The following is a 22,358-nucleotide window of genomic DNA, read 5'->3' as shown; positions in this document are numbered from 1 at the left end:
TAAACTGAGACAATACACTGAGACACACTGAGACACAATACACTGAGACACAATACACTGAGACACAATACACTGAGACACAACACACTGAGACACAACACACTGAGACACAATACACTGAGACACAATACACTGAGACACACCACACATACACTAAACTGAGACACACTGAGACAATACACTGAGACACACTGAGACACAATACACTGAGACACAACACACTGAGACACAATACACTGAGACACAATACACTGAGACAATACACAGAGACACAATACACAGAGACAACACACGTAGACACAATACACTGAGACACAATACACTGAGACACATTACACTAAGACACACTACACTGAGATGCAATACACTGAGACGCAATACACTGAGACACAATACACTGACACAAACTGAGACACAAGACACAATACACTGAGACACACTACACTGAGACACACTACACTGAGACACACCATACATATACTAAACTGAGACACACTGAGACAATACACTGAGACGCAATACACTGAGGCACACTACACTGAGACAATACATTTAGATACAATACACAGTGACAATACACTGAGACACAATACACTGAGACACAACACACAGACACAATACACTGAGACGCAATACACTGAGACAATACACTGAGACACACTACACTGAGACAAAATACACTAAGACACACTGAGACACAGAGACATAATACACTGAGACACAATACACTGAGACACACCACACTGAGACAACAGTGAGACACAATACACTGAGACAATACACTGAGACAGCAGACAATGACACAGAGCGGTTAGACAGACAGTACTGTGGGTCAGGTAGGTACAGAAGACAGGGAGGTTAGACAGACAGTACTGTGGGTCAGGTAGGTACAGAAGACAGAGGTTAGACAGACAGTACTGTGGGTCAGGTAGGTACAGAAGACAGAGGTTAGACAGACAGTACTGTGGGTCAGGTAGGTTAGACAGACAGTACTGTGGGCCAGGTAGGTACAGAAGACAGGGAGGTTAGACAGACAGTACTGTGGGCCAGGTAGGTACAGAAGACAGGGAGGTTAGACAGACAGTACTGTGGGCCAGGTAGGTACAGAAGACAGGGAGGTTAGACAGACAGTACTGTGGGTCAGGTAGGTACAGAAGACAGGGAGGTTAGACAGACAGTACTGTGGGTCAGGTAGGTACAGAAGACAGAGAGGTTAGACAGACAGTACTGTGGGTCAGGTAGGTACAGAAGACAGAGGTTAGACAGACAGTACTGTGGGCCAGGTAGGTACAGAAGACAGGGAGGTTAGACAGACAGTACTGTGGGTCAGGGAGGTTAGACAGACAGTACTGTGGGCCAGGTAGGTACAGAAGACAGGGAGGTTAGACAGACAGTACTGTGGGCCAGGTAGGTACAGAAGATAGGGAGGTTAGACAGACAGTACTGTGGGTCAGGTAGGTACAGAAGACAGGGAGGTTAGACAGACAGTACTGTGGGCCAGGTAGGTACAGAAGACAGGGAGGTTAGACAGACAGTACTGTGGGTCAGGGAGGTTAGACAGACAGTACTGTGGGTCAGGGAGGTTAGACAGACAGTACTGTGGGCCAGGTAGGTTAGACAGTACTGTGGGCCAGGTAGGTTAGACAGTACTGTGGGCCAGGTAGGTTAGACAGTACTGTGGGTCAGGTAGGTACCTCCACAGCCACACTAAAGTCCACCATGGACACGGAGGTGTTGCGGTGCCAGCAGACATGAACCGTAGTGTTTCCTCGCTGTGCTGCCTGACGCTCCAATGAGCTACGAGACGCACTCAGCTCCTCCTCTGGGTCTGCCTCCCCGCCACCCTCCTCTGGAGACTCTGAGAACAGCACCAAGAGGAAAGAATAAAGAGTTGATGAACCCAAACAGAGGAGAAGCTCTTCTCTCCCCCAGTCCGACTGAGGACAGGTTTAACGTTGTTTCTCAGAGTACAAAACATCCTTGTCACAATAACTAAATAAGAGAAGTGATCATGTGAATAGATGGACTCAGAGTTAATCTTATAGGCTACATTTCTATACGGTCCGGTCATTTTAAATCTTGTTATTCCAAAACAGAAAAAGTACTCCGACATCTGTGCTTGACAACCTGTAAAAGATATTTGGTGGAGAGACAATGGGCAGGTAATGACAGGTACATAAAGACAGATATATAATAATGACAGGTACATAAAGACAGGTATATAATAATGCCAGGTACATAAAGACAGGTATATAATAATGACAGGTACATAAAGACAGGTATATAATAATGACAGGTACATAAAGACAGATATATAATAATGACAGGTACATAAAGACAGGTATATAATAATGCCAGGTACATAAAGACAGGTATATAATAATGCCAGGTACATAAAGACAGGTATATAATAATGACAGGTACATAAAGACAGGTATATAATAATGACAGGTACATAAAGACAGGTATATAATAATGACAGGTACATAAAGACAGGTATATAATAATGACAGGTACATAAAGACAGGTATATAATAATGACAGGTACATAAAGACAGGTATATAATAATGACAGGTACATAAAGACAGGTATATAATAATGACAGGTACATAAAGACAGGTATATAATAATGCCAGGTACATAAAGACAGGTATATAATAATGACAGGTACATAAAGACAGATATATAATAATGACAGGTACATAAAGACAGGTACATAATAATGCCAGGTACATAAAGACAGGTATATAATAATGCCAGGTACATAATGACAGGTACATAAAGACAGGTATATAATAATGACAGGTACATAAAGACAGATATATATCGAATCTTCCATTCCTCTCAAAAATTTTAGAAAAAGCTGTTGCGCAGCAACTCACTGCCTTTCTGAAGACAAACAATGTATACGAAATGCTTCAGTCTGGTTTTAGACCCCATCATAGCACTGAGACTGCACTTGTGAAGGTGGTAAATGACCTTTAATGGCGTCAGACCGAGGCTCTGCATCTGTCCTCGTGCTACTAGACCTTAGTGCTGCCTTTGACACCATCGATCACCACATTCTTTTGGAGAGACTGGAAACCCAAATTGGTCTACACGGACAAGTTCTGGCCTGGTTTAGATCCTACCTGTCGGAAAGATATCAGTTTGTCTCTGTGAATGGTCTGTCCTCCGACAAATCAACTGTACATTTCGGTGTTCCTCAAGGTTCCGTTTAGGACCACTATTGTTTTCACTATATATTTTACCTCTTGGGGATGTTATTCGAAAACATAATGTTAACTTTCACTGCTATGCGGATGACACACAGCTGTACATTTCAATGAAGCATGGTGAAGCCCCAAAATTGCCCTCGCTAGAAGCCTGTGTTTCAGACATAAGGAAGTGGATGGCTGAAAACTTTTTACTTTAAACTCGGACAAAACAGAGATGCTTGTTCTAGGTCCCAAGAAACAAAGAGATCTTCTGTTAAATCTGACAATTAATCTTGATGGTTGTAAAGTCGTCTCAAATAAAACTGTGAAGGACCTAGGCGTTACTCTTGACCCTGATCTCTCTTTTGACGAACATATCAAGACTGTTTCAAGGACAGCTTTTTTCCATCTACGTAACATTGCAAAAATCAGAAATTTTCTGTCCAAAAATGATGCAGAAAAATTGATCCATGCATTTGTTACTTCTAGATTGGACTACTGCAATGCTCTATTTTCCGGCTACCGGATAAAGCACCTAAATAAACTTCAGTTAGTGCTAAATACGGCTGCTAGAATCCTGACTAGAACCAAGAAATTTGATCATATTACTCCAGTGCTAGCTTCCCTACACTGGCTTCCTGTTAAGGCAAGGGCTGATTTCAAGGTTTTACTGTTAACCTATAAAGCGTTACATGGGCTTGCTCCTACCTATCTTTCCGAGTTGGTCCTGCCGTACATACCAATACGTACGCTACGGTCACAAGACGCAGGCCTCCTAATTGTCCCTAGAATTTCTAAGCAAACAGCGGGAGGCAGGGCTTTCTCCTATAGATCTCCATTTTTATGGAACAGTCTGCCTACCCATGTGAGAGACGCAGACTCGGTCTCAACCTTTAAGTCTTTACTGAAGACTTATCTCTTCAGTAGGTCATATGATTGAGTGTAGTCTGGCCCAGGAGTGTGAAGGTGAACGGAAAGGCTGGAGCAACGAACAGCCCTTGCTGTCTCTGCCAGGCCGGTTCCCCTCTCCACTGGGGTTCTCTGCCTCTAACCCTGTTGCAGGGGCTGAGTCACTGGCTTGCTGGTGCTCTTTCATGCCGTCCCTGGGAGGGGTGCGTCACTTGAGTGGGTTGAGTTACTGACGTGATCTTCCTGTCTGGGCTGGCCCCCTCCTGGTTTGTGCTGTGGTGGAGACCTCTGTGGGCTATACTCGGCCTTGTCTCAGGATTGTAAGTTGGTGGTTGGGGATATCCCTCTAGTGGTGCGGGGGCTGTGCTTTGGCGGAGTGGGTGGGGTTATATCCTTCCTGTTTGGCCCTGTCCGGGGTTTCTTCGGATGGGGCCACAGTGTCTCCGGACCGCTCCTGTCTCAGCCTCCAGTATTTATGCTGCAGTAGTTTATGTGTCGGGGGCTGGGGTTAGTTGGTTATACCTGGAGTACTTCTCCTGTCTTATCCAGTGTCCTGTGTGAATTTAAGTATGCTCTCTCTAATTCTCTCGTTCTCTCTTTCTCTCTGAGAACCTGAGCCCTAGGACCATACGCCAGGACTACAGGGCATGATGACACCTTGCTGTCCCCAGTCCGCCTGGCCTTGCTGCTATTCCAGTTTCAACTGTTCTGCCTGCGGCTACGAAAACCCCTACCTGTCCCAGACCTGCTGTTTTCAACTCTAAATGATCGGCTATGAAAAGCCAACTGAGAGACCTGAGCCCTAGGACCATACGTCGGGACTACCGGCCGTGGTGACTCCTTGCTGTCCCCAGTCCGCCTGGCCTTGCTGCTATTCCAGTTTAAACTGTTCTGCCTGCGGTTATGGGAACCCCTACCTGTCCCAGACCTGCTGTTTTAAACTCTAATGATCGGCTATGAAAAGCCAACTGAGATTTATTCCTGATTATTATTTGACCATGCTTGTCACTTATGAACATTTTTGAACATCTTGGCATGGTTCTGTTATAATCTCCACCCGGCACAGCCAGAAGAGGACTGGCCACCCCTCATAGCCTGGTTCCTCTCTAGGTTTCTTCCCTAGGTTTTGCCTTTCTAGGGAGTTTTTCCTAGCCACCGTGCTTCTACACCTGCATTACTAGCTGTTTGGGGTTTTAGGCTGGGTTTCTGTACAGCACTTCGAGATATTAGCTGATGTAAGAAGGGCTATATAAAATAAAATTGATTGATTGATTGATATATAATAATGACAGGTACATAAAGACAGGTACATAATAATGCCAGGTACATAAAGACAGGTATATAATAATGCCAGGTACATAAAGACAGGTACATAATAACAAGGTGAGATAAAGTTTCATAGCAGCCAGATGTAATATCCATAAGAGTCACAGAGAGGAACCGTGGTTCTCAGAAACATCAACAACTCCTCCAAGAAAAGAAAAGCGAGAGGAGAGAACTGGGAGAACACCTGGAGATCATCTGACAGCAGCTCCACCGTGTGGCTAAATGAGGTTAGTTAGGGCTCAGCCTGTACCCTGTGGCTAAATGAGGTTAGCTAGGGCTCAGCCTGTACCCTGTGGCTAAATGAGGTTAGTTAGGGCTCAGCCTGTACCCTGTGGCTAAATTAGGTTAGTTAGGGCTCAGTCTGTACCCTGTGGCTAAATGAGGTTAGTTAGGGCTCAGCCTGTACCCTGTGGCTAAATGAGGTTAGTTAGGGCTCAGCCTGTACCCTGTGGCTAAATGAGGTTAGTTAGGGCTCAGCCTGTACCCTGTGGCTAAATGAGGTTAGCTAGGGCTCAGCCTGTACCCTGTGGCTAAATGAGGTTAGTTAGGGCTCAGCCTGTACCCTGTGGCTAAATGAGGTTAGCTAGGGCTCAGCCTGTACCCTGTGGCTAAATGAGGTTAGCTAGGGCTCAGCCTGTACCCTGTGGCTAAATGAGGTTAGCTAGGGCTCAGCCTGTACCCTGTGGCTAAATGAGGTTAGTTAGGGCTCAGCCTGTACCCTGTGGCTAAATGAGGTTAGTTAGGGCTCAGCCTGTACCCTGTGGCTAAATGAGGTTAGCCAGGGGCTCAGCCTGTACCCTGTGGCTAAATGAGGTTAGTTAGGGCTCAGCCTGTACCCTGTGGCTAAATGAGGTTAGCTAGGGCTCAGCCTGTACCCTGTGGCTAAATGAGGTTAGCTAGGGCTCAGCCTGTACCCTGTGGCTAAATGAGGTTAGTTAGGGCTCAGCCTGTACCCTGTGGCTAAATGAGGTTAGTTAGGGCTCAGCCTGTACCCTGTGGCTAAATGAGGTTAGTTAGGGCTCAGCCTGTACCCTGTGGCTAAATGAGGTTAGTTAGGGCTCAGCCTGTACCCTGTGGCTAAATGAGGTTAGTTAGGGCTCAGCCTGTACCCTGTGGCTAAATGAGGTTAGCTAGGGCTCAGCCTGTACCCTGTGGCTAAATGAGGTTAGTTAGGGCTCAGCCTGTACCCTGTGGCTAAATGAGGTTAGCTAGGGCTCAGCCTGTACCCTGTGGCTAAATGAGGTTAGTTAGGGGCTCAGCCTGTACCCTGTGGCTAAATGAGGTTAGCTAGGGCTCAGCCTGTACCCTGTGGCTAAATGAGGTTAGTTAGGGCTCAGCCTGTACCCTGTGGCTAAATGAGGTTAGTTAGGGCTCAGCCTGTACCCTGTGGCTAAATGAGGTTAGCTAGGGCTCAGCCTGTACCCTGTGGCTAAATGAGGTTAGCTAGGGCTCAGCCTGTACCCTGTGGCTAAATGAGGTTAGTTAGGGCTCAGCCTGTACCCTGTGGCTAAATGAGGTTAGCTAGGGCTCAGCCTGTACCCTGTGGGAAGGTTAGGGTTTTCATGGCTGCTATGGGTCCTTTAACTCCGCCTGTAGAAGTAGTAGCAGTAGATCAGGGTTCTTCAATTCCGGTCCTGGAGGGCCGAAACACCTCTGTTTTTCATCCTCTCCTTCTAATCAGGGGCTAATTCAGACCTGGGACACCAGGTGAGTGCAATTAACTACCAGGTAGAAATAAAAAACAGAAATGTTTCGGCCCTCCAGGACCGGAATTGAAGAACCCTGCAGTAGATAGTGTGACTTACTGCTGTCTGATAGGCTGGTGGACAGTAGATCAGAGGAAGGACCATTCATCTGTTCAGCCAGGTCTAGGGGTCAGGGGTCAGGGGTTAGGTAGTGTGACTTACTGCTGTCTGATAGGCTGGTGGACTGTAGATCAGAGGAAGGACCATTCATCTGTTCAGCCAGGTCTAGGGTCAGGGTCAGGGGTCAGGGGTTAGGTAGTGTGACTTACTGCTGTCTGATAGGCTGGTGGACTGTAGATCAGAGGAAGGACCATTCATCTGTTCAGCCAGGTCTAGGGGTCAGGGGTTAGGTAGTGTGACTTACTGCTGTCTGATAGGCTGGTGGACTGTAGATCAGAGGAAGGACCATTCATCTGTTCAGCCAGGTCTAGGGGTCAGGGGTCAGGGGTCAGGTAGTGTGACTTACTGCTGTCTGATAGGCTGGTGGACTGTAGATCAGAGGAAGGACCATTCATCTGTTCAGCCAGGTCTAGGGGTCAGGGGTCAGGGGTTAGGTAGAGTGACTTACTGCTGTCTGATAGGCTGGTGGACTGTAGATCAGAGGAAGGACCATTCATCTGTTCAGCCAGGTCTAGGGGTCAGGGGTCAGGGGTTAGGTAGTGGGACTTACTGCTGTCTGATAGGCTGGTGGACAGTAGATCAGAGGAAGGACCATTCATCTGTTCAGCCAGGTCTAGGGGTCAGGGGTTAGGGGTTAGGTAGTGTGACTTACTGCTGTCTGATAGGCTGGTGGACTGTAGATCAGAGGAAGGACCATTCATCTGTTCAGCCAGGTCTAGGGGTCAGGGGTTAGGGGTTAGGTAGTGTGACTTACTGCTGTCTGATAGGCTGGTGGACTGTAGATCAGAGGAAGGACCATTCATCTGTTCAGCCAGGTCTAGGGGTCAGGGGTCAGGGGTCAGGGGTTAGGTAGTGTGACTTACTGCTGTCTGATTGGCTCAGTAGATCAGTAGGTCTGTTACTCTGCTCTGCCAGGTCTACAGCCATCCTGATGTCCTCCATCCATTTTACCATCTCTGATGCACAGCTAGGGACAGGGGACAGACATGGTTTAGATAGACAGCTAGGGACAGACATGGTTTAGATAGACAGCTAGGGACAGGGGACAGACATGGTTTAGATAGACAGCGAGGGACAGAGTACAGACATGGTTTAGATAGACAGCTAGGGACAGGGGACAGACATGGTTTAGATAGACAGCTAGGGACAGGGGACAGACATGGTTTAGATAGACAGCTAGGGACAGACATGGTTTAGATAGACAGCTAGGGACAGGGACAGACATGGTTTAGATAGACAGCTAGGGACAGGGGACAGACATGGTTTAGATAGACAGCTAGGGACAGGGGACAGACATGGTTTAGATAGACAGCTAGGGACAGAGTACAGACATGGTTTAGATAGACAGCTAGGGACAGGGGACAGACATGGTTTAGATAGACAGCTAGGGACAGACATGGTTTAGATAGACAGCTAGGGACAGGGGACAGACATGGTTTAGATAGACAGCTAGGACATGGTTTAGATAGACAGCTAGGACAGGGACAGACATGGTTTAGATAGACAGCTAGGGACAGGGACAGACATGGTTTAGATTGACAGCTAGGGACAGGGGACAGACATGGTTTAGATAGACAGCTAGGGACAGGGACAGACATGGTTTAGATAGACAGCTAGGACAGGGGACAGACATGGTTTAGATAGACAGCTAGGGGACAGACATGGTTTAGATAGACAGTAGGACAGGGACAGACATGGTTTAGATAGACAGCTAGGACAGGGGACAGACATGGTTTAGATAGACAGCTAGGGACAGGGGACAGACATGGTTTAGATAGACAGCTAGGGACAGACATGGTTTAGATAGACAGCTAGGGACAGACATGGTTTAGATAGACAGCTAGGACAGGGGACAGACATGGTTTAGATAGACAGCTAGGGACAGGGGACAGACATGGTTTAGATAGACAGCTAGGGACAGGGACAGACATGGTTTAGATAGACAGCCTAGGGACAGACATGGTTTAGATAGACAGCTAGGGACAGGGACAGACATGGTTTAGATAGACAGCTAGGACAGACATGGTTTAGATAGACAGCTAGGGACAGGGACAGACATGGTTTAGATAGACAGCTAGGGACAGACATGGTTTAGATAGACAGCTAGGGACAGACATGGTTTAGATAGACAGCTAGAGACAGGGACAGACATGGTTTAGATAGACAGCTAGGGACAGGGACAGACATGGTTTAGATAGACAGCTAGGGACAGGGGACAGACATGGTTTAGATAGACAGCTAGGGACAGGGGACAGACATGGTTTAGATAGACAGCTAGGGACAGACATGGTTTAGATAGACAGCTAGGGACAGGGGACAGACATGGTTTAGATAGACAGCTAGGGACAGGGGACAGACATGGTTTAGATAGACAGCTAGGGACAGGGGACAGACATGGTTTAGATAGACAGCTAGGGACAGACATGGTTTAGATAGACAGCTAGGGACAGACATGGTTTAGATAGACAGCTAGGGACAGGGGACAGACATGGTTTAGATAGACAGCTAGGGACAGGGGACAGACATGGTTTAGATAGACAGCTAGGGACAGGGGACAGACATGGTTTAGATAGACAGCTAGGGACAGACATGGTTTAGATAGACAGCTAGGGACAGACATGGTTTAGATAGACAGCTAGGGACAGACATGGTTTAGATAGACAGCTAGGGACAGGGGACAGACATGGTTTAGATAGACAGCTAGGGACAGGGGACAGACATGGTTTAGATAGACAGCTAGGGACAGGGGACAGACATGGTTTAGATAGACAGCTAGGGACAGGGGACAGACATGGTTTCAGATAGACAGCTAGGGACAGGGACAGACATGGTTTAGATAGACAGCTAGGGACAGGGGACAGACATGGTTTAGATAGACAGCTAGGACAGGAGACAGACATGGTTTAGATAGACAGCTAGGGACAGGGACAGACATGGTTTAGATAGACAGCTAGGACAGGGACAGACATGGTTTAGATAGACAGCTAGGGACAGGGGACAGACATGGTTTAGATAGACAGCTAGGGACAGGGGACAGACATGGTTTAGATAGACAGCTAGGACATGGTTTAGATAGACAGCTAGGGACAGACATGGTTTAGATAGACAGCTAGGGACAGACATGGTTTAGATAGACAGCTAGGGACAGACATGGTTTAGATAGACAGCTAGGGACAGACATGGTTTAGATAGACAGCTAGGGACAGGGGACAGACATGGTTTAGATAGACAGCTAGGGACAGAGGACAGACATGGTTTAGATAGACAGCTAGGGACAGAGGACAGACATGGTTTAGATAGACAGCTAGGGACAGGGGACAGACATGGTTTCCAGATAGACAGCTAGGGACAGGGGACAGACATGGTTTAGATAGACAGCTAGGGACAGACATGGTTTAGATAGACAGCTAGGGACAGGGACCAGACATGGTTTAGATAGACAGCTAGGGACAGGGGACAGACATGGTTTAGATAGACAGCTAGGACAGGGGGACAGACATGGTTTAGATAGACAGCTAGGGACAGGGACAGACATGGTTTAGATAGACAGCTAGGACAGGGAAAGACATGGTTTAGATAGACAGCTAGGGACAGACATGGTTTAGATAGACAGCTAGGGACAGGGGACAGACATGGTTTAGATAGACAGCTAGGGACAGGGGACAGACATGGTTTAGATAGACAGCTAGGGACAGGAACAGACATGGTTTAGATAGACAGCTAGGGACAGACATGGTTTAGATAGACAGCTAGGGACAGGGGACAGACATGGTTTAGATAGACAGCTAGGACAGGGACAGACATGGTTTAGATAGACAGCTAGGGACAGACATGGTTTAGATAGACAGCTAGGGACAGGGACAGACATGGTTTAGATAGACAGCTAGGGACAGGGACAGACATGGTTTAGATAGACAGCTAGGGACAGACATGGTTTAGATAGACAGCTGGGGACAGACATGGTTTAGATAGACAGCTAGGGACAGAGTACAGACATGGTTTAGATAGACAGCTAGGGACAGACATGGTTTAGATAGACAGCTAGGGACAGGGGACAGACATGGTTTAGATAGACAGCTAGGGACAGACATGGTTTAGATAGACAGCTAGGGACAGGGGACAGACATGGTTTAGATAGACAGCTAGGGACAGGGGACAGACATGGTTTAGATAGACAGCTAGGGACAGGGACAGACATGGTTTAGATAGACAGCTAGGACAGGGGACAGACATGGTTTAGATAGACAGCTAGGGACAGGACAGACATGGTTTAGATAGACAGCTAGGGACAGGGGACAGACATGGTTTAGATAGACAGCTAGGGACAGACATGGTTTAGATAGACAGCTAGGGACAGACATGGTTTAGATAGACAGCTAGGGACAGGGGACAGACATGGTTTAGATAGACAGCTAGGGACAGGGGACAGACATGGTTTAGATAGACAGCTAGGGACAGAGTACAGACATGGTTTAGATAGACAGCTAGGGACAGGGGACAGACATGGTTTAGATAGACAGCTAGGACAGGGGACAGACATGGTTTAGATAGACAGCTAGGGACAGGGGACAGACATGGTTTAGATAGACAGCTAGGACAGGGACAGACATGGTTTAGATAGACAGCTAGGGACAGACATGGTTTAGATAGACAGCTAGGGACAGGACAGACATGGTTTAGATAGACAGCTAGGGACAGGGGACAGACATGGTTTAGATAGACAGCTAGGGACAGACATGGTTTAGATAGACAGCTAGGACAGGGGACAGACATGGTTTAGATAGACAGCTAGGGACAGGGACAGACATGGTTTAGATAGACAGCTAGGGACAGGGGACAGACATGGTTTAGATAGACAGCCTAGGGACAGGGGACAGACATGGTTTAGATAGACAGCTAGGGACAGACAGACATGGTTTAGATAGACAGCTAGGGACAGGGACAGACATGGTTTAGATAGACAGCTAGGGACAGGGGACAGACATGGTTTAGATCAGACAGCTAGGGACAGGGGACAGACATGGTTTAGATAGACAGCTAGGGACAGACATGGTTTAGATAGACAGCTAGGGACAGACATGGTTTAGATAGACAGCTAGGGACAGGGACAGACATGGTTTAGATAGACAGCTAGGGACAGGGGACAGACATGGTTTAGATAGACAGCTAGGGACAGGGACAGACATGGTTTAGATAGACAGCTAGGACAGGGGACAGACATGGTTTAGATAGACAGCTAGGGACAGGGACAGACATGGTTTAGATAGACAGCTAGGACAGACATGGTTTAGATAGACAGCTAGGGACAGGGACAGACATGGTTTAGATAGACAGCTAGGGACAGGGACAGACATGGTTTAGATAGACAGCTAGGGACAGGGGACAGACATGGTTTAGATAGACAGCTAGGGACAGGGGACAGACATGGTTTAGATAGACAGCTAGGACAGGGACAGACATGGTTTAGATAGACAGCTAGGGACAGGGACAACATGGTTTAGATAGACAGCTAGGGACAGGGGACAGACATGGTTTAGATAGACAGCTAGGGACAGGGGACAGACATGGTTTAGATAGACAGCTAGGGACAGACACTGGTTTAGATAGACAGCTAGGGACAGGGGACAGACATGGTTTAGATAGACAGCTAGGGACAGGGACAGACATGGTTTAGATAGACAGCTAGGGACAGAGTACAGACATGGTTTAGATAGACAGCTAGGGACAGAGTACAGACATGGTTTAGATAGACAGCTAGGGACAGGGGACAGACATGGTTTAGATAGACAGCTAGGGACAGACATGGTTTAGATAGACAGCTAGGGACAGGGGACAGACATGGTTTAGATAGACAGCTAGGGACAGGGACAGACATGGTTTAGATAGACAGCTAGGGACAGGGACAGACATGGTTCTAGAGTAGACAGCTAGGGACAGACACATGGCCAATGACAGCCAGGACAGGGACAGACATGGTTTAGATAGACAGCTATGACACGGTTTAGACAGACAGCGGCAGAGGGACAGACATGGATTTAGATAGACAGCTAGGACAGAGACAGACATGGTTTAGATGGACAGCTAGGACAGCAGCCAAGATAGATGGAGACACACGGAGATGGTACGTCACAGGACAGAAGGCATGGCTTCAGACAGGACAGCCTAGGATTGTCAGGGACACATGGCCTAGACAGACAGCCAGGGACAGACTACAGACATGGTTTAGATAGACAGCTAGGGACAGACATGGTTTAGATAGACAGCTAGGGACAGACTACAGACATGGTTTAGATAGACAGCTAGGGACAGGGGACAGACATGGTTTAGATAGACAGCTAGGGACAGGGGGACAGACACGGTTTAGATAGACAGCTAGGGACAGGGACAGACATGGTTTAGATAGACAGCTAGGGACAGAGTACAGACATGGTTTAGATGGACAGCTAGGGACAGACATGGTTTAGATAGACAGCTAGGGACAGGGGACAGACATGGTTTAGATAGACAGCTAGGGACAGACATGGTTTAGATAGACAGCTAGGGACAGGGGACAGACATGGTTTAGATAGACAGCTAGGGACAGGGGACAGACATGGTTTAGATAGACAGCTAGGGACAGGGGACAGACATGGTTTAGATAGACAGCTAGGGACAGGGGACAGACATGGTTTAGATAGACAGCTAGGGACAGACTACAGACATGGTTTAGATAGACAGCTAGGGACAGACATGGTTTAGATAGACAGCTAGGGACAGACTACAGACATGGTTTAGATAGACAGCTAGGGACAGGGGACAGACATGGTTTAGATAGACAGCTAGGGACAGGGGACAGACATGGTTTAGATAGACAGCTAGGGACAGACTACAGACATGGTTTAGATAGACAGCTAGGGACAGGGGACAGACATGGTTTAGATAGACAGCTAGGGACAGGGGACAGACATGGTTTAGATAGACAGCTAGGGACAGGGGACAGACATGGTTTAGATAGACAGCTAGGGACAGAGTACAGACATGGTTTAGATGGACAGCTAGGGACAGACATGGTTTAGATAGACAGCTAGGGACAGGGGACAGACATGGTTTAGATAGACAGCTAGGGACAGACATGGTTTAGATAGACAGCTAGGGACAGGGGACAGACATGGTTTAGATAGACAGCTAGGGACAGGGGACAGACATGGTTTAGATAGACAGCTAGGGACAGACAGACATGGTTAAGATAGACAGCTAGGGACAGGACAGACATGGTTTAGATAGACAGCTAGGGACAGACTACAGACATGGTTTAGATAGACAGCTAGGGACAGGGGACAGACATGGTTTAGATAGACAGCTAGGGACAGGGGACAGACATGGTTTAGATAGACAGCTAGGGACAGGGGACAGACATGGTTTAGATAGACAGCTAGGGACAGGACAGACATGGTTTAGATAGACAGCTAGGACAGGGACAGACATGGTTTAGATAGACAGCTAGGGACAGGGGACAGACATGGTTTAGATAGACAGCTAGGGACAGACGACATGGTTTAGATAGACAGCTAGGCAGGGGACAGACATGGTTTAGATAGACAGCTAGGGACAGGGGACAGACATGGTTTAGATAGACAGCTAGGACAGGGGACAGACATGGTTTAGATAGACAGCTAGGGACAGAAGGGACAGACAGCTAGGACAGACATGGTTTAGATAGACAGCTAGGGACAGACATGGTTTAGATAGACAGCTAGGGACAGGGGACAGACATGGTTTAGATAGACAGCTAGGGACAGGGGACAGACATGGTTTAGATAGACAGCTAGGGACAGGGGACAGACATGGTTTAGATAGACAGCTAGGGACAGGGGACAGACATGGTTTAGATAGACAGCTAGGGACAGACATGGTTTAGATAGACAGCTAGGGACAGACATGGTTTAGATAGACAGCTAGGGACAGACATGGTTTAGATAGACAGCTAGGGACAGGGGACAGACATGGTTTAGATAGACAGCTAGGGACAGGGGACAGACATGGTTTAGATAGACAGCTAGGGACAGGGACAGACATGGTTTAGATAGACAGCTAGGGACAGGGGACAGACATGGTTTAGATAGACAGCTAGGGACAGGAACATGGTTTAGATAGACAGCTAGGGACAGAGACAGACATGGTTTAGATAGACAGCTAGGGACAGACAGACATGGTTTAGATAGACAGCTAGGGACAGACATGGTTTAGATAGACAGCTAGGGACAGACATGGTTTAGATAGACAGCTAGGGACAGGGGACAGACATGGTTTAGATAGACAGCTAGGGACAGGGGACAGACATGGTTTAGATAGACAGCTAGGGACAGGGGACAGACATGGTTTAGATAGACAGCTAGGGACAGACATGGTTTAGATAGACAGCTAGGGACAGACAGACATGGTTTAGATAGACAGCTAGGGACAGGGGACAGACATGGTTTAGATAGACAGCTAGGGACAGGGGACAGACATGGTTTAGATAGACAGCTAGGGACAGGGGACAGACATGGTTTAGATAGACAGCTAGGGACAGGGGACAGACATGGTTTAGATAGACAGCAGGGGACAGACATGGTTTAGATAGACAGCTAGGGACAGACATGGTTTAGATAGACAGCTAGGGACAGACATGGTTTAGATAGACAGCTAGGGACAGGGGACAGACATGGTTTAGATAGACAGCTAGGACAGGGGACAGACATGGTTTAGATAGACAGCTAGGGACAGGGGACAGACATGGTTAGATAGACAGCTAGGGACAGGGACAGACATGGTTTAGATAGACAGCTAGGGACAGGGACAGACATGGTTTAGATAGACAGCTAGGGACAGGGACAGACATGGTTTAGATAGACAGCTAGGGACAGGGGACAGACATGGTTTAGATAGACAGCTAGGGACAGGGGACAGACATGGTTTAGATAGACAGCTAGGGACAGGGGGACAGACATGGTTTAGATAGACAGCTAGGGACAGGGGACAGACATGGTTTAGATAGACAGCTAGGGACAGACATGGTTTAGATAGACAGCTAGGGACAGACATGGTTTAGATAGACAGCTAGGGACAGGGACAGACATGGTTTAGATAGACAGCTAGGGACAGGGACAGACATGGTTTAGATAGACAGCTAGGGACAGGGACAGACATGGTTTAGATAGACAGCTAGGGACAGAGTACAGACATGGTTTAGATAGACAGCTAGGGACAGGGGACAGACATGGTTTAGATAGACAGCTAGGGACAGGGGGACAGACATGGTTTAGATAGACAGCTAGGGACAGGGACAGACATGGTTTAGATAGACAGCTAGGGACAGGGGACAGACATGGTTTAGATAGACAGCTAGGGACAGGACAGACATGGTTTAGATAGACAGCTAGGGACAGGGACAGACATGGTTTAGATAGACAGCTAGGGACAGGGACAGACATGGTTTAGATAGACAGCTAGGGACAGGGGACAGACATGGTTTAGATAGACAGCTAGGGACAGGGGACAGACATGGTTTAGATAGACAGCTAGGACAGGGACAGACATGGTTTAGATAGACAGCTAGGGAGGACAGACATGGTTTAGATAGACAGCTAGGGACAGGGACAGACATGGTTTAGATAGACAGCTAGACAGGGGACAGACATGGTTTAGATAGACAGCTAGGGGACAGGGGACAGACATGGTTTAGATAGACAGCTAGGGACAGGGGACAGACATGGTTTAGATAGACAGCTAGGGACAGAGGACAGACATGGTTTAGATAGACAGCTAGGGACAGAGGACAGACATGGTTTAGATAGACAGCTAGGGACAGGGTACAGACATGGTTTAGATAGACAGCTAGGGACAGGGTACAGACATGGTTTAGATAGACAGCTAGGGACAGGAGTACAGACATGGTTTAGATAGACAGCTAGGGACAGGGGACAGACATGGTTTAGATAGACAGCTAGGGACAGAGTACAGACATGGTTTAGATAGACAGCTAGGGACAGGACAGACATGGTTTAGATAGACAGCTAGGGACAGGGGACAGACATGGTTTAGATAGACAGCTAGGGACAGGGTACAGACATGGTTTAGATAGACAGCTAGGGACAGGGGACAGACATGGTTTAGATAGACAGCTAGGGACAGGGACAGACATGGTTTAGATAGACAGCTAGGGACAGACATGGTTTAGATAGACAGCTAGGGACAGGGGACAGACATGGTTTAGATAGACAGCTAGGGACAGACATGGTTTAGATAGACAGCTAGGGACAGGGGACAGACATGGTTTAGATAGACAGCTAGGGACAGACATGGTTTAGATAGACAGCTAGGGACAGGGGACAGACATGGTTTAGATAGACAGCTAGGACAGGGACAGACATGGTTTAGATAGACAGCTAGGGACAGGGGACAGACATGGTTTAGATAGACAGCTAGGGACAGGGGACAGACATGGTTTAGATAGACAGCTAGGGACAGGGGACAGACATGGTTTAGATAGACAGCTAGGGACAGGGGACAGACATGGTTTAGATAGACAGCTAGGGACAGGCAGACATGGTTTAGATAGACAGCTAGGGACAGGGGACAGACATGGTTTAGATAGACAGCTAGGGACAGGGGACAGACATGGTTTAGATAGACAGCTAGGACAGGGGACAGACATGGTTTAGATAGACAGCTAGGGACAGGGGACAGACATGGTTTAGATAGACAGCTAGGGACAGGGGACAGACATGGTTTAGATAGACAGCTAGGGACAGGGGACAGACATGGTTTAGATAGACAGCAGACAGGGGACAGACATGGTTTAGATAGACAGCTAGGGACAGGGACAGACATGGTTTAGATAGACAGCTAGGGACAGGGACAGACATGGTTTAGATAGACAGCTAGGACAGAGTACAGACATGGTTTAGATAGACAGCTAGGACAGAGACAGACATGGTTTAGATAGACAGCTAGGGACAGGACAGACATGGTTTAGATAGACAGCTAGGGACAGGCAGACATGGTTTAGATAGACAGCTAGGGACAGGGGACAGACATGGTTTAGATAGACAGCTAGGGACAGGGGACAGACATGGTTTAGATAGACAGCTAGGGACAGGGGACAGACATGGTTTAGATAGACAGCTAAGGACAGGGGACAGACATGGTTTAGATAGACAGCTAGGGACAGGGACAGACATGGTTTAGATAGACAGCTAGGGACAGCAGACATGGTTTAGATAGACAGCTAGGGACAGGGGACAGACATGGTTTAGATAGACAGCTAGGGACAGGGACAGACATGGTTTAGATAGACAGCTAGGGACAGAACAGACATGGTTTAGATAGACAGCTAGGGACAGGACAGATAGACAGCTAGGGACATGGGGCTAGACTAGATAGACATAGTACAGGGGACAGACATGGTTTAGATAGACAACTAGGACAGAGCTTAGAAGACAGCTAGGACGAGACATGGTTTAGATAGACAGCTAGGACAGAGACAGACATGGTTTAGATAGACAGCTAGGACAGACATGGTTTAGATAGACAGCTAGGGACAGAGACAGACATGGTTTAGATAGACAGCTAGGGACAGGGGACAGACAATGGTTTAGATAGACAGCTAGGGACAGGGGACAGACATGGTTTAGATAGACAGCTAGGACAGACACTACAGACATGGTTTAGATAGACAGCTAGGGACAGGGACAGACATGGTTTAGATAGACAGCTAGGACAGGGACAGACATGGTTTAGATAGACAGCTAGGGACAGGGGACAGACATGGTTTAGATAGACAGCTAGGACAGGGGACAGACATGGTTTAGATAGACAGCTAGGGACAGGGGACAGACATGGTTTAGATAGACAGCTAGGGACAGACATGGTTTAGATAGACAGCTAGGGACAGGGGACAGACATGGTTTAGATAGACAGCTAGGGACAGGGACAGACATGGTTTAGATAGACAGCTAGGGACAGACAGACATGGTTTAGATAGACAGCTAGGGACAAGACATGGTTTTAGATAGACAGCTAGGGACAGACATGGTTTAGATAGACAGCTAGGGACAGACAGACATGGTTTAGATAGACAGCTAGGGACAGGGGGACAGACATGGTTTAGATAGACAGCTAGGACAGGGACGACATGGTTTAGATAGACAGCTAGGGACAGGGGACAGACATGGTTTAGATAGACAGCTAGGACAGGGACAGACATGGTTTAGATAGACAGCTAGGGACAGGGACAGACATGGTTTAGATAGACAGCTAGGGACAGGGGACAGACATGGTTTAGATAGACAGCTAGGGACAGGGGACAGACATGGTTTAGATAGACAGCTAGGGACAGACATGGTTTAGATAGACAGCTAGGGACAGGGGACAGACATGGTTTAGATAGACAGCTAGGGACAGACATGGTTTAGATAGACAGCTAGGGACAGACATGGTTTAGATAGACAGCTAGGGACAGACATGGTTTAGATAGACAGCTAGGGACAGACACGGTTTAGATAGACAGCTAGGGACAGACATGGTTTAGATAGACAGCTAGGGACAGGGGACAGACATGGTTTAGATAGACAGCTAGGGACAGAGTACAGACATGGTTTAGATAGACAGCTAGGGACAGGGGACAGACATGGTTTAGATAGACAGCTAGGGACAGGGGACAGACATGGTTTAGATAGACAGCTAGGGACAGGGGACAGACATGGTTTAGATAGACAGCTAGGGACAGGGGACAGACATGGTTTAGATAGACAGCTAGGGACAGACATGGTTTAGATAGACAGCTAGGGACAGGGGACAGACATGGTTTAGATAGACAGCTAGGGACAGGGGACAGACATGGTTTAGATAGACAGCTAGGGACAGGGACAGACATGGTTTAGATAGACAGCTAGGGACAGGGACAGACATGGTTTAGATAGACAGCTAGGGACAGGGACAGACATGGTTTAGATAGACAGCTAGGGACAGGGGACAGACATGGTTTAGATAGAACCCAGCTAGGACAGGGACAGACATGGTTTAGATAGACAGCTAGGGACAGGGGACAGACATGGTTTAGATAGACAGCTAGGGACAGGGGACAGACATGGTTTAGATAGACAGCTAGGGACAGGGGACAGACATGGTTTAGATAGACAGCTAGGGACAGGGTACAGACATGGTTTAGATAGACAGCTAGGGACAGGGGACAGACATGGTTTAGATAGACAGCTAGGGACAGGGGACAGACATGGTTTAGATAGACAGCTAGGGACAGGGGACAGACATGGTTTAGATAGACAGCTAGGGACAGGACATGGTTTAGATAGACAGCTAGGGACAGGGGACAGACATGGTTTAGATAGACAGCTAGGGACAGGGGACAGACATGGTTTAGATAGACAGCTAGGACAGACATGGTTTAGATAGACAGCTAGGGACAGGGACAGACATGGTTTAGATAGACAGCTAGGGACAGACATGGTTTAGATAGACAGCTAGGACAGACATGGTTTAGATAGACAGCTAGGGACAGGGGGACAGACATGGTTTAGATAGACAGCTAGGGACAGGGGACAGACATGGTTTAGATAGACAGCTAGGACAGGGGACAGACATGGTTTAGATAGACAGCTAGGGACAGGGACGGACATGGTTTAGATAGACAGCTAGGGACAGGGGACAGACATGGTTTAGATAGACAGCTAGGACAGGGACAGACATGGTTTAGATAGACAGCTAGGGACAGACATGGTTTAGATAGACAGCTAGGGGACAGGGAACAGACATGGTTTAGATAGACAGCTAGGGACAGGGGACAGACATGGTTTAGATAGACAGCTAGGGACAGGACATGGTTTAGATAGACAGCTAGGGACAGACATGGTTTAGATAGACAGCTAGGGACAGGGACAGACATGGTTTAGATAGACAGCTAGGGACAGGGACAGACATGGTTTAGATAGACAGCTAGGCACAGACAGACATGGTTTAGATAGACAGCTAGGGACAGGGGACAGACATGGTTTAGATAGACAGCTAGGGACAGAGTACAGACATGGTTTAGATAGACAGCTAGGGACAGGGGACAGACATGGTTTAGATAGACAGCTAGGGACAGACATGGTTTAGATAGACAGCTAGGGACAGACTACAGACATGGTTTAGATAGACAGCTAGGGACAGGGGACAGACATGGTTTAGATAGACAGCTAGGGACAGGGGACAGACATGGTTTAGATAGACAGCTAGGGACAGAGGGACAGACATGGTTTAGATAGACAGCTAGGGACAGGGGACAGACATGGTTTAGGATAGACAGCTAGGGGACAGACATGGTTTAGATAGACAGCTAGGGACAGGGACAGACATGGTTTAGATAGACAGCTAGGGACAGGGGACATACATGGTTTAGATAGACAGCTAGGGACAGGGGACAGACATGGTTTAGATAGACAGCTAGGGACAGGGGACAGACATGGTTTAGATAGACAGCTAGGGACAGGGGACAGACATGGTTTAGATAGACAGCTAGGGACAGACATGGTTTAGATAGACAGCTAGGGACAGGGACAGACATGGTTTAGATAGACAGCTAGGGACAGGGACAGACATGGTTTAGGATAGACAGCTAGGGACAGGGACAGACATGGTTTAGATAGACAGCTAGGGACAGACATGGTTTAGATAGACAGCTAGGGACAGAGGACAGACATGGTTTAGATAGACAGCTAGGGACAGACATGGTTTAGATAGACAGCTAGGGACAGAGGACAGACATGGTTTAGATAGACAGCTAGGGACAGGGGACAGACATGGTTTAGATAGACAGCTAGGGACAGGGGACAGACATGGTTTAGATAGACAGCTAGGGACAGAGGACAGACATGGTTTAGATAGACAGCTAGGGACAGACATGGTTTAGATGGACAGCTAGGGACAGACATGGTTTAGATAGACAGCTAGGGACAGACATGGTTTAGATAGACAGCTAGGGACAGACATGGTTTAGATAGACAGCTAGGGACAGACATGGTTTAGATAGACAGCTAGGACAGG

General features: G+C 47.7%; 1 pseudogene; it reads right to left on the bottom strand.

The window, feature by feature from the left end:
* Positions 1–22,358, bottom strand: part of LOC121561628 — a 93,505-nt pseudogene that overhangs the window by 14,136 nt on the left and 57,011 nt on the right.

This window comes from Coregonus clupeaformis, unplaced genomic scaffold, assembly GCF_020615455.1.
Source record: "Coregonus clupeaformis isolate EN_2021a unplaced genomic scaffold, ASM2061545v1 scaf1725, whole genome shotgun sequence".
Classification (NCBI taxonomy): domain Eukaryota; kingdom Metazoa; phylum Chordata; class Actinopteri; order Salmoniformes; family Salmonidae; genus Coregonus; species Coregonus clupeaformis.
The sequence above is the reverse complement of the archived record's forward strand: the minus strand, read 5'-3'. Positions and strand labels throughout refer to the sequence as shown.